Source organism: Coregonus lavaretus (genome assembly GCF_964263955.1).
Source record: "Coregonus lavaretus genome assembly, chromosome: 1".
NCBI lineage: Eukaryota > Metazoa > Chordata > Actinopteri > Salmoniformes > Salmonidae > Coregonus > Coregonus lavaretus.
Window position 1 is genome coordinate 4,944,663 of NC_139988.1, and position 18,010 is coordinate 4,962,672.

General features: G+C 44.5%; 1 pseudogene across 1 annotated transcript in view; it reads right to left on the reverse strand.

Moving 5' to 3' along the window:
* Window positions 1-18,010, reverse strand: part of LOC311119548 — a 37,532-nt pseudogene that overhangs the window by 6,901 nt on the left and 12,621 nt on the right. Inside the window, exons 4-16 of the transcript in view lie at window positions 12,281-12,971; window positions 11,806-12,126; window positions 11,370-11,435; window positions 11,261-11,327; window positions 10,093-10,368; window positions 8,074-8,237; window positions 7,572-7,649; window positions 7,192-7,251; window positions 6,356-6,470; window positions 5,620-5,729; window positions 5,072-5,361; window positions 1,379-1,641; window positions 1,057-1,270 (exon numbers count right to left, since the gene is read on the reverse strand). The product of the transcript in view is annotated as an uncharacterized misc_RNA (transcript). The remainder of the gene's footprint in view (window positions 1-1,056; window positions 1,271-1,378; window positions 1,642-5,071; window positions 5,362-5,619; window positions 5,730-6,355; window positions 6,471-7,191; window positions 7,252-7,571; window positions 7,650-8,073; window positions 8,238-10,092; window positions 10,369-11,260; window positions 11,328-11,369; window positions 11,436-11,805; window positions 12,127-12,280; window positions 12,972-18,010) is intronic.

The window sequence follows — 18,010 nt, forward strand, 5'->3', positions numbered from 1 at the left end:
CAAGAACCCGATGGTCACTCTGACAGAGCTCCAGAGTTCCTCTGTGGAGATGGGAGAATCTTCCAGAAGGACAACCATCTCTGCAGCACTCCACCAATCAGACCTTTATGGTAGTGGCCAGATGGAAGCCACTCCTCAGTAAAAGGCACATGACAGTCCGCTTGACATTTGCCACAAAGCACCTAAAGACTCTCAGACCATGAGAAACAAGATTCTTTGGTCTGATGAAACCAAGATTGAACTCTTTGGCCTGAATGCCAAGCGTCAAGTCTGGAGGAAACCTGGCACCATCCCTACGGTGAAGCATGGTGGTGGCAGCATCATGCTGTGGGATGTTTTTCAGCGGCAGGGACTGGGAGACTAGTCAGGATCGAGGGAAAGATGAACAGAGTAAAGTACAGAGAGATCCTTGATGAAAACCTGCTCCAGAGCAGTCTGGACTTCAGACTGGGATGAAGGTTCACCTTCCAAAAGGACAACGACCCTAAGCACACAGCCAAGACAACGCAGGAGTGGCTTCGGGACAAGTCTCTGAATGTCCTTGAGTGGCCCAGCCTGAGCCCGGACTTGAACCCGATCGAACATCTCTGGAGAGACCTGAAAATAGCTGTGCAGTGACGCTCCCCATCCAACCGGACAGAGCTTGAGAGGATCTGCAGAGAAGAATGGGGAAAACTCCCCAGATACAGGTGTGCCAAGCTTGTAGCGTCATACCCATGAAGACTTGATGCTGTAATTGCTGCCAAAGGTGTACTGAGTAAAGAGTCTGAATACTAATGTAAATGTGTTATTTCCGTTTTTTATTTTTAATACATTTGCTAAAGTTTCTACAAACCTGTTTTTGCTTTGTCATTATTGGGTATCGTGTGTAAATTGATGAGGGGGAAAAAAACAATTTAATCCATTTTAGAATAAAACTGTAACGTAACAAAATGTGGAAATATTCAAGGGGTCTGAATACTTTACGAATGCACTGTATCGTGTACTTAGTTCAATCACAGCCAAATTGATGGCTGTTATAAAATACATTTATCCATGTATCATTGTAATACCAACCTCCGTGGCCCATGGCCTGAGCCTGGTTCCTGAAGAAGTTGTTGAAGAACTCCCATGGCTTGGAACGGCGTGTTCATGTTCTGAAGCATCTCCATTGGGTCTGGGAACGGAGGGAACGGCGGAGGGGGTCTCTGGAGGTCCATGTTCATATTGGAGTTCATATTCATATTGGGGTTCATATTAGGTCGGTGACCCAGGAAGGGCGGTGGCGGACCTGGAGGCAGGAATAAACAGCAAATGAGGGTTAGGGTTAGGTGGTGGCATGGGGAACAAGCTAGTAGTTACCTGGAGGTGGTGGCATGGGGAACAAGCTAGTAGTTACCTGGAGGTGGTGGAATGGGGAAACCGTGGGGTGGTTGTTGTTGGAGGTGCTGTCCAGGGGGGCTCTGCTGTTGCTGCATTGGTGGCCCAGTGTGAGATGGATAGGGAGGAGAGGGACCCCCCATGGAGCCAGGGGGAGATCCCGGAGGGGGGACAGGGGGTGGGCTGTTGGGTCCACTCTGCTGCATGTTGTCATTGGGACCCCCTCCACCAAACTCATCACCTTGAAACTGGTCTCTGGACTGAGAGTTGAAATTGGACCCACTGCAACGCAAAACATATGCATTATTAATTCCGGTCATTTTTTAATTACATTTCAATGGGATAACGTAGAATATAGACAAATACAGTGGGGAAAAAAAGTATTTAGTCAGCCACCAATTGTGCAAGTTCTCCCACTTAAAAAGATGAGAGAGGCCTGTAATTTTCATCATAGGTACACGTCAACTACGACAGACAAATTTAGAAAAAAAATCCAGATAATCACATTGTAGGATTTGTAATGAATTTATTTGCAAATTATGGTGGAAAATAAGTATTTGGTCACCTACAAACAAGCAAGATTTCTGGCTCTCACAGACCTGTAACTTCTTCTTTAAGTGGCTCCTCTGTCCTCCACTCGTTACCTGTATTAATGGCACCTGTTTGAACTTGTTATCAGTATAAAAGACACCTGTCCACAACCTCAAACAGTCACACTCCAAACTCCACTATGGTCAAGACCAAAGAGCTGTCAAAGGACACCAGAAACAAAATTGTAGACCTGCACCAGGCTGGGAAGACTGAATCTGCAATAGGTAAGCAGCTTGGTTTGAAGAAATCAACTGTGGGAGCAATTATTAGGAAATGGAAGACATACAAGACCACTGATAATCTCCCTCGATCTGGGGCTCCACGCAAGATCTCACCCCGTGGGGTCAAAATGATCAGAAGAACGGTGAGCAAAAATCCCAGAACCACACGGGGGGGACCTAGTGAATGACCTGCAGAGAGCTGGGACCAAAGTAACAAAGACTACCATCAGTAACACACTACGCCGCCAGGGACTCAAATCCTGCAGTGCCAGACGTGTCCCCCTGCCAGTACATGTCCAGGCCCGTCTGAAGTTTGCTAGAGTGCATTTGGATGATGCAGAAGAGGATTGGGAGAATGTCATATGGTCAGATGAAACCAAAATAGAACTTTTTGGTAAAAACTCAACTCGTCGTGTTTGGAGGACAAAGAATGCTGAGTTGCATCCAAAGAACACCATACCTACTGTGAAGCATGGGGGTGGAAACATCATGCTTTGGGGCTGTTTTTCTGCAAAGGGACCAGGACGACTGATCCGTGTAAAGGAAAGAATGAATGGGGCCATGTATCGTGAGATTTTGAGTGAAAACCTCCTTCCATCAGCAAGGGCATTGAAGATGAAACGTGGCTGGGTCTTTCAGCATGACAATGATCCCAAACACACCGCCCGGGCAACGAAGGAGTGGCTTCGTAAGAAGCATTTCAAGGTCCTGGAGTGGCCTAGCCAGTCTCCAGATCTCAACCCCATAGAAAATCTTTGGAGGGAGTTGAAAGTCTGTGTTGCCCAGCGACAGCCCCAAAACATCACTGCTCTAGAGGAGATCTGCATGGAGGAATGAGCCAAAATACCAGCAACAGTGTGTGAAAACCTTGTGAAGACTTACAGAAAACGTTTGACCTGTGTCATTGCCAACAATGGGTATATAACAAAGTATTGAGAAACTTTTGTTATTGACCAAATACTTATTTTCCACCATAATTTGCAAATAAATTCATAAAAAATCCTACAATGTGATTTTCTGGAATTGTTTTTCTCATTTTGTCTGTCATAGTTGACGTGTACCTATGATGAAAATTCCAGGCCTCTCTCATCTTTTTAAGTGGGAGAACATGCACAACTGGTGGCTGACTAAATACTTTTTTTCCCCACTGTATATATGTATTATACAGTTGAAGTCGGAAGTTTACATACACTTAGGTTGGAGGATTAAAACTAGTTTTTCAACCACTATAGTTTGGGCAAGTCGGTTAGGACATCTGCTTTGTGCATGACACAAGTAATTTTTCCAACAATTGTTTACAGACAGATTATTTCACTTATAATTCACTGTATCACCATTCCAGTGTGTCAGAAGTTTACATACACTAAGTTGACTGTGCCTTTAAAAAGCTTGGAAAATTCCAGAAAATGATGTCATGGCTTTAGAAGCTTCTGATAGGCTAATTTACATAATTTGAGTCAATTGGAGGTGTACCTGTGGATGTATTTCAAGGCCTACCTTCAAACTCAGTGCCTCTTTGCTTGAATTGTGATACATGGGAAAATCAAAAGAAATCAGCCAAGAACTCAGAAAAAAAATTGTAGACCTCCACAAGTCTGGTTCAGCCTTGGGAGCAATTTCCAAATGCCTGAAGGTACCACGTTCATCTGTACAAACAATAGTACGCAAGTATAAACACCATGGGACCACGCAGCCGTCATACCGCTCAGGAAGGAGATGCGTTCTGTCTCCCAGAGATGAACGTACTTTGGTGCAAATCAATCCCAGAACAACAGCAAAGGACCTTATGAAGATGCTGGAGGAAACAGGTACAAAAGTATCTATATCCACAGTAAAACAAGTCCTATATCAACATAAACTGAAAGGCCGCTCAGCAAGGAAGAAGCCACTGCTCCAAAACCGCCATAAAAAAGCCAGACTACGGTTGGCAACTGCACATGGGGACAAAGAACGTACTTTTTGGAGAAATGTCCTCTGGTCTGATGAAAGAAAAATAGAACTGTTTGGCCATAATGACCATCGTTATGTTTGGAGGAAAAAGGGGGATCTTGCAAGCCGAATAACACCATCCCAACCGTGAAGCATGGGGGTGGCAGCATCATGCTGTGGGGGTGCTTTGCTGCAGGAGGGACTGGTGCACTTCGCAATATAAATGGCATCATGAGGAAGGAAAATTATGTGGATATATTGAAGCAACATCTCAAGACATCGGGTCAGGAAGTTAAAGCTTGGTCGCAAATGGGTCTTCCAAATGGACAATGACCCCAAGCATACTTCCAAAGTTGTGGCAAAATGCCTTAAGGACAACAAAGTCAAGGTATTGGAGTGGCCATCACAAAGCCCTGACCTCAATCCTATAGAACATTTGTGGGCAGAACTGAAAAAGCATGTGTGAGCAAGGAGGCCTACAAACCTAACTCAGTTACACCAGCTCTGTCAGGAGGAATGGGCCAAAATTCACCCAACTTATTGTGGGAAGCTTGTGGAAGGCTACCCGAAACACTTGACCCAAGTTAAACAATTTAAAGGCAATGCTACCAAATACTAATTGAGTGTATGTAAACTTCTGACCCACTGGGAATGTGATGAAAAATAAAAGCTGAAATATATCATTCTCTCCACTATTATTCTGACATTTCACATTCTTAAAATAAAGTGGTGATCCTAACTGACCTAAGACAGGGAATTCTTACTAGGATTAAATGTCAGGAATTGTGAAAAACTGAGTTTAAATATATTTGGCTAAGGTGTATGTAAACTTCCGACTTCAACTGTATATATGATTTACAATATAACGTTCTATATTATATAGAATCATAAATCGTTATGTTATTTATAGCTAACAGAAACCTTTCCATTTTATTGAAGAGTACATGAGCACGTCAGGTAACAGTAGTTACCTTTGAGCCATCTTCTGAGACAAGTCCACCGTAGGCTTAACCACGATCTCAAACAGAGAGGGGATATTTCTTCCCCCAGAATTCCCCCCACTACTTCCCCCCTCCTGTGGGCTGGAGGGTCCAGGGCAAGGACCAGGGTTAGGACCTCCAGACCCAGGACCACCGGGGCCCAGCGTGGGCAGCAGCCCCACCCCAGGAGGGGGTTTAGGCAGGGGGACGATCCCCTGTTTCCTCAGGTCCTCCAACTCCATCTCATCGTCATGGGCGATCTCCTCCTCTGTGTTGATGATCTGAAGATGATTCGTAGGACACAAAATGAACCAAACAATCTGATGCAATAGCTATACTCTTCACTTTGTGGCCGTGGGTAGAGACCTAGTGACTTGTTAACCACTGTTCTGGTATCAGACTACTGACAGATCTTGCTGTAATGTCACTATTTATATCCAGGCACAACCACTACATTCTTAGTGCAATAGTGTTTAGAAGAACGTTTAGACCGATATTATTTCAGTTTGTGGCGTTTATGATTATTAACTTTTTCTTACCTTATCAAGCAGGTCTTTGGTCACGTCATTCAAAGGATCGTGGAATAATTTACAGTTGTCTCCCTGATAACACTTGGCTCCAGTATGAAATAACTTCCAGGGATATTCACGTCCGGCCACAAGTCAAGGACAAGTATGGAGGAATAAGTGTATTACAATTGTCTGTTTTTATGTGCTGAACCCAAAGACACATTTCCACATTGTGTGGACAATAATGTATTTCTAATTATAATTATAAAGAATACATCAAAGTTTAAACCTGGAATCAAGACTCAAATATTATTAAACATATTACATTGCATATCTATAAAGGACATCACCTATTTATCTCACATACTATAACACACATATTACACAGTGGTTTATAAAGACATTTGTTTCCATCTTTAACCTAGCCAATATATCTGAAGGCCATCTACTGACCCCTTGAGTCATCATGACTAAACACATAAGGGAAGTGAACTAATTCATCTCCTTTGACCATGATCAGATAAGTGTAAACCTTCTAAAGGTGGAATAATGTGTTCATTCCAGGGTTTGGGTCCATTTCAATCCAGTCATTTCAGGAATAAATTGGAACTAAAATTCCAATCCATTGCTTATCAAATAGGAAATAGGAATTTCAGTTTACTTCATGAATTAACAATGAAATGGAATTGACCCCAACCCAGGTTCATTCCACTCAAAGACACAGACAAATCCAGAATATTTGCTGGTGATCCATATTGAAGGATATTGTGAATGTAGATGCAGTTGTCTCCTTTAAGGCAGTATCCTTGGAGGTTGAATTTACACAGCTCCTTCTTCTTGTCTAGGGTAACCAGCTCGTGTTTGAACATACATTGGTCCCCCTGAGGAAACAGAGAAGACAGTTTGAGGGTGTGTATGAGGTGTGAGAGACAGAGATAGAGTACAAGATCGTTTTTTAAAAGCAAATCAGAATAACAGCATTAAAAGTGAATTGATTTACTCTGCGCTGTCATGAAACTAACACAATATAAGCAGTTCATAGATACTTATGACAAGGCTTATAATGAATTATGAGTGCATCATAATGCATTTTACCTGTAGACCTTTTGGTAGTGTAATCTACATTTCTGTTCTTACATTTCTGTTGTTACATTCATCTCAGAGGTGCTGACTTGACTTGTCTTACCTTAATGCATTGTCCCTCCAGGAAGTATTTACCTTAATGCATCATCCCTCCAGGAAGTATTTACCTTACTGCAACGTCCCTCCAGGAAGTATTTACCTTAATGCATCGTCCCTCCAGGAAGTATTTACCTTAATGCATCGTCCCACCAGGAAGTATTTACCTTAATGCATTGTCCCTCCAGGAAGTATTTACCTTAATGCATTGTCTCTCCAGGAAGTATTTACCTTACTGCAACGTCCCTCCAGGAAGTATTTACCTTAATGCATCGTCCCTCCAGGAAGTATTTACCTTAATGCATCGTCCCTCCAGGAAGTATGTACCTTAATGCATTGTCCCTCCAGGAAGTATTTACCTTAATGCATCGTCCCTCCAGGAAGTATTCACCTTAATGCATCATCCCTCTAGGAAGTATTTACCTTAATGCATCGTCCCTCCAGGAAGTATTTACAGATGTATCTCCCGAGTGGCGCAGTGGTCTAAGGCACTGCATCGCAGTGCTAGCTGTGCCAATAGAGATCTTGCTTCGAATCCAGGCTCTGTCGTAGCTGGCCGCGACCGGGAGACCCATGGGGCGGCGCACAATTGGCCCAGCATCGTCCAGGGTAGGGGGTAGGGAATGGCCGGCAGGGATGTAGCTCAGTTGGTAGAGCATGGCGTTTGCAACGCCAGGGTTATGAGTTCGATTCCCACGGGGGGCCAGTATGAAAAATATAAAAAATAATGTATGCACTCACTAACTGTAAGTCGCTCTGGATAAGAGCGTCTGCTAAATGACTTAAATGTAAATGTGCTCCACCGTATGTTGGTTGATGAACTCCTTGATCATGATGGGATGCTTCTTCTGAAAACCCCCAGGACCCTTCCCCTGTCCCTCCTATTGTATAAGACAATCAAAGGGACAACATGTATAGGTCTGAAGGTAACAATACTAGATATAATAGTAGGAAGCTATCTTTGCCCTGACGTTTCTTCTGAAAACCACCAGGAGGGCCCTTAATTTCTTTCCTATAGACAAGGTCACCAAACACAAGACAAGGCAAGGTCTAAACTCCTAAACCAACTGAGGTACATTCTAACAATTCTAGCGTTCTTTCTCAATTAATCCTTCCTAGATTCCTCTCATCTTCTCTCCTCATCACCTTCTCAAACGGCATTGGAGAAGATCCAAGGTCCCTCCCCTCTGACCTTCTTCTAGGAGGTGAGGAGAGAGGATGCAAGAAATCGAGGAAAGAAAAATTGGAAAAGAGCCTGGATCGCATTTTAAAGAGCCATCTTAGGAAGCCATCTTTGTTCCTTACCTGCTTCATCCCCTCCCCGGCCTGCTCGGCCCCTCCCCCTCTCTCCCGACCACACCCCCAGTTTTTGTTGCCCTGCATCTGCTTCTTGTTGTACTTGTTGAGCATATTGCCCCGCCACCTTCCTCCCACTGCTCCTCTTCTGCCCCTCTTCCGCTGACCACCAACTGAAAAACACAACAACCATTCAATCAAATCAAATCAAATCAAATCAAACGTTATTTGCCATATGCGCCGAATACAACAGGTGTAGGTAGACCTTACAGTGAAATGAATACTTACAAGCCCTTAACCAACAATGCAGTTTTTAAGAAAATTAAAAAAAAGTGTTATAATAAAAATGGATAAGTAAAAAATAAAAATAGCAAATAATTAAAGAGCAGCAGTAAAATAAAATAACAGTAGGGAGGCTATATACAGGGGGTACCAGTACAGAGTCAATGTGCCGGTTAGTCGAGGTAATTGAGGTAGTATGTAAATGTGGGTAGAGTTAAAGTGACTATGCATAGATAATAAACAGAGTAGCAGCAGCGTAAAAGAGGGGGTGGGGGAGCAATGCAAATAGTCCAGGTAGCCATGATTAGCTGTTCAGGAGTCTTATGGCTTGGAGGTAGAAGCTGTTAAGAAGCCTTTTGGACATAGACTTGGCGCTCTGGTACCGCTTGCCATGCGGTAACAGAGAGAACAGTCTATGACTAGGGTGGCTGGAGTCTTTGACAATTTTTAGGGTCTTCCTCTGACACCGCCTGGTATAGAAGTCCTGGATGGCAGGAAGCTTGGCCCCAGTGATGTACTGGGCCGTACGCACTACCCTCTGTAGTTGCCATACCAGGCGGTGATGCAATCAGTCAGGATGCACTCGATGATGCAGCTGTATAACTTTTTGAGGATCTGAGGACCCATGCCAAATCTTTTCAGTCTCCTGAGGGGGAATAGGCTTTGTCGTGCTCTCTTCATGACTGTCTTGGTGTGTTTGGACCATGATAGTTTGTTGGTGATGTGGACACCAAGGAACATGATGCTCTGTCCTCTTTTTTTCCCCCTGTAGTCCACAATCATCTCCTTTGTCTTGATCATGTTGAGGGAGAGGTTGTTATCCTGGCACCACATGGCCAGGTGTCTGACCTCCTCCCTATAGGCTGTCTCATCGTTGTCGGTGATCAGGCCTACCACTGTTGTGTCATCGGTAAACTTAATGATGGTATTGGAGTCGTGCCTGGTCATGCAGTCATGGGTGAACAGGGAGTACAGGAGGGGACTGAGCACGCACCCCTGAGGGGCCCCCGTGTTGAGGATCAGCGAGGCAGATGTGTTGTTACCTACCCTTACCACCTGGGGGCGGCCCATCAGGAAGTCCAGGATCCAGTTGCAGAGTGAGGTGTTTAGTCCCAGGGTCCTTAGCTTAGTGATGAGCTTTGAGGGCACTATGGTGTTGAACGCTGAGCTGTAGTCAAGGAATAGCATTCTCATGTAGGGGTTCCTCTTGTCCAGGTGGGAAAGGGCAGTGTGGAGTGCAATAGAGATTGCATCATCTTAACAGTGGTCCTCTGTAGCTCAGCTGGTAGAGCACGGCGCTTGTAACGCCAAGGTAGTGGGTTCGATCCCCGGGACCACCCGTACACAAAAAAATTTATGCACGCATGACTGTAAGTCGCTTTGGATAAAAGCGTCTGCTAAATGGCATATTATATTATATTATTATTATTATCATCTGTGGATCTGTTGGGGTGGTATGCAAATTGGAGTGGGTCTAGGGTTTCTTGGATAATGGTGTTGATGTGAGCCATGACCAACCTTTCAAAGCACTTCATGGCTACATTAAAAGTCAGAACGATAGGATCTAAGACGTAGATCTTTGTAAAACATTTATGTAAGCTGCAATAAAATAAAAACCACATTTGTCAGAGGTGATATGAAAATCCAAAATGGACACACACTTTACACTACTATAGCCACTAGACTGTTAACCTCGACAAACTTGAATACCATTTGACAAGACCCTTCAACACAGTCCATACATACACTGCTGTTTCTGCATGACCTTCTGCATGACTTTTATGCCACCTCACTTCATCTGGCCCAGGCCTTGTCCAGGAGACGTTGAGTCTTTCACCTGCCACATCTCCTCCACATCATAATCATCCCCCTCTCCCTCATAGTCATACTTGTCTTCGCTGTAGTCGCTGTACTTGTCATAGTCACCGCTAGCGCTCCTGTGTCGGCCTGGCGGCCTCTCTGACTTCTGTGGGTTGCCATGGCCACTGCTTGATGGATCACGCCCATGCTTGGGAAGAGTCAGTCAGAAGAGACAGTAATGTTATTATTGAAAAGGTATTGCGTATGGTTTGTGTACATTCTGATAAAACAAACCCAGGGTTACACTTTAAATGAAACTTAATGAATAAGCCAATATAAATGTTTGTACAATACGCCTTCAGAAAGTATTCATACCCCTTGACTTATTCCACATTTTGTTTGTTTGCCTGAATTCAAAATGTATTAAATAGATTACTTTTTTCTCACCCATCTACACACAATACCTATAAAGATTTACGTTCCAACAGGACAATGACCCCAAGCATACAGCCAAAGCGACGCTGCAATGGCTTCAGAACTAGAACGTGAAAGTCTGTGAGTGGCCCAGACTTGAATCCCATTGAAAATATGTGGAAAGACTTGAAGATTGCTGTTAACACCCGCTCCCCATCTAACTTAACAGAGCTTGAGAAAATCTGCAAGGAATAATGGGAGAAAATCCCCAAATCCAGATATGTAAAGCTGATACAAACATACCCAAGATGACTCAAAGCTGTAATCGCTGCCAAAGGTGCTTCTACAAAGTATTGACTCAGGGGTGTGAATACTTATGTAAATGAGATATTTCTCTATTTCATTTTAAATACATTTGCAAAATGTTCTAAAAACATGTTTTCACTTATTATTATTATTATTGTGTGTACATGGGTAAGAACAAAAATGAATTTAATCCATTTTGAATTAAGTATGTATGTAACACAAGTCAATGGGAATGAATACTTTCTGAAGGCATTCCATGCCTATAAATACTTGTAATACAATAAATGTAAATGATTATGAACTTTAATGCTTATAAATTCTTTATAATTATAAATGTTCTAAATGCTTATGAATTGTAATGTGTATAAATGTTAGCAAATAATGAAATATGTACCTGAGCTGACACCACCACGGTGTGGCCTGTCTTGGTTCTTCTTGTTCTTGGGCTTGTCTCTCTCTGGTCTCTCTCTGGTCTCTCTCTGGTCTCTCTGGTCTCTCTCTGGTCTCTCTGGTATCTCCAGGGAGGAGTCATAGCTGTCAGAACTGAAGCTACTGGAAAGGGAGCAGTGCTGGGAAAGAGAGAGAATATTTAACATGGTATTCTGACTTGGGACTGCGAGATTCACACATATTTTCAGTCTCCCATTGACATCCCAATGATGATCAACAAACAAAAGTTTTAGTTATAAGTGCATATGAGATATTATCTGAAACAGGTCCATAGAGAATAACAAAGGAAGAAGAAAATATCATGTCTAAGATAAATCAATTTGTAGGCCTAAAGGTAAATTAAGTCAAATGAAAACCTGAAGGTCAACACTAAGATCAAAATCGAAAGCAGAGTTGTAGGATTTTTCAAACAGATCATATTTCTGAATGTATTTTTGGAGTACTGTATTTACACTATGGCAGCTGTTGACGTCATGATTCTGGTCTTACTTTCCGACTATCGCGTCTACTCTTCCTGACCATTCTCTTCCTGTCCTTTCTCTTCCTGTTCTTTCTCTTCCTATTCTTTCTCTTCCTGGCCTTTGACTTCCTGGCCTTCCTGGCCTTTCTCTTCCTGGCCGTCCTCTTCCTGGCCTTTCTCTTCCTATCCTTCCTGTCCTTTCTCTTCCTGTCCTTTCTCTTTCTGTCCTTTCTCTTCCTGTTCTTTCTCTTCCTGGTCTTTCTCTTTCTGGCCTTTTTCTTTCTGGACTTCCTGGCCTTTCTCTTCCAGGCCTTTCTCTTCCAGGCCTTTCTCTTCCTGTCCTTTCTCTCCTGTCATTTATCTTCCTGTCTTTCTCTTCCTGGCCTTTCTCTTCCTTTTCTTTCTCTTCCTTTTCTTTCTCTTCCTGTCCTTTCTCTTCCTGTCTTTTATCCCCATGGCCTTTCTCTTCCTGTCCTTTCTCTTCCTGGTCTTTCTATTCCTGACCGTTCTCTTCCTTTTCTTTCTCTTCCTGGCTTGCTCTTCCTTTTCTTTCTCTTCCTGGCCTTTCTCTTCCTGTCCTTCCTCTTCCTGGCCTTTTTCTTCTTGAACCCACTCTTCCTCTTCTTTATCTTCCTGGCCTTTATCTTCCTGGCCTTCCTGGCCTTTCTTTTCCTGGCCTTTCTCTTCCTGGCCTTCCTGGACATTCTTTTCCTGGCCTTTCTCTTCCTGGCCTTTCTCTTCCAGTTTTTTCCTCTTCCTGGCCTTTCTTTTCCTGGCCTTTTCTCTTCCTGGCCTTTTACTTCCTGGCCCTTTTACTTCCTGGCCTTCCTGTCTTTCTCTTACTGTCCATTCTAATCCTGGCCTTTCACTTTCTTGCCTTTCAGTCTTTTTCTCTTCCTGGCCTTCTCTTCCTGGCCTTCTTGTCCTTCTCTTCCTGGCCTTCCTGTCCTTTCTCTTCCTGTTCTTTCTCTTTCTGGCCTTTCTCTTTCTGGCCTTCCTGGCCTTTCTCTTCATGACCTTTCTCTTCCTGGCCTTTCTCATCCTGGCATTCCTGGCCTTTCTCTTCCTGGCCTTTATCTTCCTGTCCTTTCTCATCCTGGCATTTCTCTTCCTGTCCTTTCTATTCCTGGCCTTTTTGTCCCTTCTCTTCTTGGCCTTTCCTCTCCTGTCCTTTCTGTTCCTGTTCTTTCTCTTCCTGTAATTTCTCTTCCGGGCATTTCTCTTTCGATCCATTCTCTTTCTGGCCTTTTCTTCCTGGCCTTACTCTTCCTGTCCTTTCTCTTTCTGGTATTCCTGGCCTTTCTCTTTCTGGCCTTTCTCTTCCTGTCTTTTCTCTTCCTGGCCTTTCTTTTCCTGTCCTTTCTCTTCCTGGCCTTTTACTTCCTGGCCCTTTTACATCTTGGCCTTCCTGTCCTTTCTCTTACTGTCCATTCTATTCCTGGCCTTTCACTTTCTTGCCTTTCAGTCTTTTTCTCTTCCTGGCCTTCCTGTCCTTCCTGTCCTTTTTATTCCTGTCCTTCCTCTTCCCTGCCTTCCTGGCCTTTCTCTTCCTGGCCTTCCTGTCCTTTCTCCTCCTGGCCTTCCTGCCCATTCTCTTCCTGGCCTTTCTGCCCATTCTCTTCCTGGCCTTTCCTTTCTCTTCCTATTCTTCCTGGCCTTCCTTTTCATGGCCTTTCGCTTCCTGGCCTTTCTCTTCCTGGCCTTTCTCCTCATTGCCTTCCTGGCCTTTCTCTTCCTGGCCTTCCTGGCCTTTCTCTTCCTGGCATTCCTGTCTTTCTTTTCCTGGCCCTTCTCTTCCTGTCTTTTTTCTTCCTGCCCTTCCTGTCCTTTCTCTTTCTGTTCTTTCTCTTTCTGGCCTTTCTCTTTCTAGCCTTCCTGGCCTTTCTCTTCATGGCCTTTTCTCATCCTGGCTTTTCTCATCCTGCCATTCCTGACCTTCCTCTTCCTGGCCTTTATCTTCCTGTCCTTTCTCATCCTGGCATTTCTCTTCTTGGCCTTTCTCTTCCTGTCCTTTCTGTTCCTAGTCTATCTCTTCCTGTCCTTTCTCTTCCGGGCCTTTCTCTTTCGGTCCTTTCTCTTCCTGGCCTTTCTCTTCCTTTTCTTTCTCTTCCTATTCTTTCTCTTCCTGTTCTTTCTCTTCCTGTCTTTTCTCCCCATGGCCTTTCTCTTTCTGTCCTTTCTCTTCCTGGTCTTTCTCTTCCTGGCCATTCTCTCCCTTTTTTTCTCTTCCTGGCTTTGCTCTTCCTAATCTTTCTCTTCCTGGCCTTTTTCTTCCTGTCCTTTCTCTTCCTGGCCTTTCTCTTCCTGGCCTTTTTCTTCTTGAACCTACTCTTCCTCGTCCTTTATCTTCCTGTCCTTTCTCCCCCTGGCCTTTCTCTTCCTTGGACTCTCTCTTTCTTTTCTTTCTCGTCCTTTTCTTTATCTTCCTGGCCTTTCTCTTCCTGGCCTTTTTCTTATTGAACCTACTCTTCCTGGCCTTTCTCTTCCTCTTCTTTCTCTTCCTGGTCTTTCTCTTCCTGTCCTCTCTCTTTCTTTTCTTTCTCGTCCTTTTCTTTATCTTCCTGTCCTTTCTCCCCTTGGCCTTTCTCTTCCTGTCCTTTCTGTTCCTGGTCTTTCTCTTCCTGGCCTTTCTCTTCCTTTTCTTTCTCTTCCTTTTCTTTCTCTTCCTGTTCTTTCTCTTCCTGTCTTCTCTCCCCATGGCCTTTCTTTTTCTGTCCTTTCTCTTCCTGGTCTTTCTCTTCCTGACCGTTCTCTTCCTTTTCTTTCTCTTCCTGGCCTTGCTCTTCCTGTCCTTTCTCTTCCTGGCCTTTCTCTTCCTGGCCTTTTTCTTCTTGAACCTACTCTTCCTCTTCTTTATCTTCCTGTCCTTTCTCCCCTTGGCCTTTCTCTTCCTTGGCCTCTCTCTTTCTTTTCTTTCTCGTCCTTTTCTTTATCTTCCTGGCCTTTCTCTTCCTGGCCTTTTTCTTATTGAACCTACTCTTCCTGGCCTTTCTCTTCCTCTCCTTTCTCTTCCTGGTCTTTCTCTTCCTGGTATTTCTCTTCCTGTCCTCTCTCTTTCTTTTCTTTCTCGTCCTCTTCTTTATCTTCCTGTCCTTTCTCCCCTTGGCCTTTCTCTTCCTGTCCTTTCTCTTCCTGTCCTTTCTGTTCCTGGTCTTTCTCTTCCTGTCCTTTCTCTTCCGGGCCTTTCTCTTTCGGTCCTTTCTCTTCCTGGCCTTTCTCTTCCTTTTCTTTCTCTTCCTTTTCTTTCTCTTCCTGTCTTTTCTCCCCATGGCCTTTCTCTTTCTGTCCTTTCTCTTCCTGGTCTTTCTCTTCCTGGCCGTTCTCTTCCTTTTCTTTCTCTTCCTGGCCGTTCTCTTCCTTTTCTTTCTCTTCCTGGCCTTGCTCTTCCTGTCCTTTGTCTTCCTGGCCTTGCTCTTCCTGGCCTTTTTCTTATTGAACCGACTCTTCCTCGCCTTTATCTTCCTGTCCTTTCTCCCCTTGGCCTTTCTCTTCCTGTCCTTTCTCTTCCTGGTCTTTCTCTTCCTGGCCTTTCTCTTCCTGTCCTCTCTCTTTCTTTTCTTTCTCGTCCTTTTCTTTATCTTCCTGGCCTTTTTCTTCCTGGCCTTTTTCTTATTGAACCTACTCTTCCTGGCCTTTATCTTCCTCTCCATTCTCTTCCTGGCCTTTCTCTTCCTTTTCTTTTTCTTCCTGTCCTTTCTCTTCCTGGCCTTTTCTTCCTGGCCTTACTCTTCCTGTCCTTTCTCTTTCTGGTATTCCTTGCCTTTCTCTTCCTGCCCTTATTCTTCCTGGCCTTTCTCTTCCTGCCCTTATTCTTCCTGGCCTTTCTCTTCCTGGCCTTTCTCTTCCTGGCCTTCCTCTTCCTGGCCTTTCTCTTCCTGGCCTTCCTCTTCCTGGCCTTTCTCTTCCTGTCTTTTCTCATCCTGGTCTTTTACTTCCCGGCCTTTCACTACCTTCCCTTCCTGTCCTTTCTCTTTCTGTCCTTTCTCTTTCTGGCCTTTATCTTTCTGGCCTTCCTGGCCTTTCTCTTCATGGCCTTTTCTCATCCTGGCTTTTCTCATCCTGCCATTCCTGACCTTCCTCTTCCTGGCCTTTCTCTTCCTGTCTTTTCTCTTCCTGGCCTTTCTCTTCCTTTTCTTTCTCTTCCTTTTCTTTCTCTTCCCGTTCTTTCTCTTCCTGTCTTTTCTCCCCATGGCCTTTGTCTTTCTGTCCTTTCTCTTCCTGGTCTTTCTCTTCCTTTCTTTCTCTTCCTGGCCTTTCTCTTCCTGGCCTTTTTCTTATTGAACCGACTCTTCCTCGCCTTTATCTTCCTGTCCTTTCTCCCCTTGGCCTTTCTCTTCCTGTCCTTTCTCTTCCTGGTCTTTCTCTTCCTGGCCTTTCTCTTCCTGTCCTCTCTCTTTCTTTTCTTTCTCGTCCTTTTCTTTATCTTCCTGGCCTTTCTCTTCCTGGCCTTTTTCTTATTGAACCTACTCTTCCTGGCCTTTATCTTCCTCTCCATTCTCTTCCTGGCCTTTCTCTTCCTTTTCTTTTTCTTCCTGTCCTTTCTCTTCCTGGCCTTTTCTTCCTGGCCTTACTCTTCCTGTCCTTTCTCTTTCTGGTATTCCTTGCCTTTCTCTTCCTGCCCTTATTCTTCCTGGCCTTTCTCTTCCTGCCCTTATTCTTCCTGGCCTTTCTCTTCCTGGCCTTTCTCTTCCTGGCCTTCCTCTTCCTGGCCTTTCTCTTCCTGGCCTTCCTCTTCCTGGCCTTTCTCTTCCTGTCTTTTCTCATCCTGGTCTTTTACTTCCCGGCCTTTCACTACCTTCCCTTCCTGTCCTTTCTCTTTCTGTCCTTTCTCTTTCTGGCCTTTATCTTTCTGGCCTTCCTGGCCTTTCTCTTCATGGCCTTTTCTCATCCTGGCTTTTCTCATCCTGCCATTCCTGACCTTCCTCTTCCTGGCCTTTCTCTTCCTGTCTTTTCTCTTCCTGGCCTTTCTCTTCCTTTTCTTTCTCTTCCTTTTCTTTCTCTTCCCGTTCTTTCTCTTCCTGTCTTTTCTCCCCATGGCCTTTGTCTTTCTGTCCTTTCTCTTCCTGGTCTTTCTCTTCCTTTCTTTCTCTTCCTGGCCTTGCTCTTCCTTTTCCTTCTCTTCCTGGCCTTTTTCTTCTTGAACCTACTCTTCCTCGCCTTTATCTTCCTGTCCTTTCTCCCCTTGGCCTTTCTCTTCCTGTCCTTTCTCTTCCTGGTCTTCTCTTCCTGGCCTTTCTCTTCCTGTCCTCTCTCTTTCTTTTCTTTCTCGTCCTTTTCTTTATCTTCCTGGCCTTTCTCTTCCTGGCCTTTTTATTATTGAACCTACTCTTCCTGGCCTTTCTCTTCCTCTCCATTCTCTTCCTGGCCTTTCTGTCCATTCTCTTCCTGGCCTTTCTCTTCCTTTTCTTTTTCTTCCTGTCCTTTCTCTTCCTGGCCTTTTCTTCCTGGCCTTACTCTTCCTGTCCTTTCTCTTTCTGGTATTCCTTGCCTTTTCTCTTCCTGCCCTTATTCTTCCTGGCCTTTCTCTTCCTTGCCATCCTGGCCTTTTTCTTCCTGGCCTTTTTCTTCCTGGCATTCTCTTCCTGTCTTTCTCTTCCTGGCCTTTCTCTTCCTGTCTTTTCTCTTCCTGGCCTTTCTCTTCCTGTCTTTTCTCTACCTGGTCTTTTACTTCCCGGCCTTTCACTACCTGGCCTTCCTGTCATTTCTCTTACTGTCCATTCTCTTCCTGGCCTTTCAATTTATTTCTTGCCTTTCAGTCTTTTCTCTTCCTGGCCTTCCTGTCCTTTCTCTTCCTGGCCTTCCTCTTCTTGGCCTTCCTGGTATTTCTCTTCCTGACCTTACTCTTCCTGTCCTTTCTCTTCCTGGCCTTCCTTTCCTTCTCTTCCTGGCCTTTCTCTTCCCATCCTTCTTGGCCATCCTCTTCCTGGCCTTTTTCTCTTCCTGGCCTTTCGCTTCCTGGCCTTTCTCTTTTTGGCTTTTCTCTTCCTGGCCTTCCTGTCCTTTCTTTTTCTGGTATTCCTGGCCTTTCTCTTCCTGGTATTCCTGGCCTTTCTCTTCCTGCCCTTACTCTTCCTGGCCTTTCTCTTCCTGGCCTTTCTCTTCCTGGCCTTTCTCTTCCTGGCCTTTCTCTTCCTGGCCTTTCTCTTCCTGTATTTGCTCTTCCTGGCCTTTCTCTTCCTGGCCTTTTACTTTTTGGCCTTTCACTACCTGGCCTTCCTGTCCCTTCTCTTACGG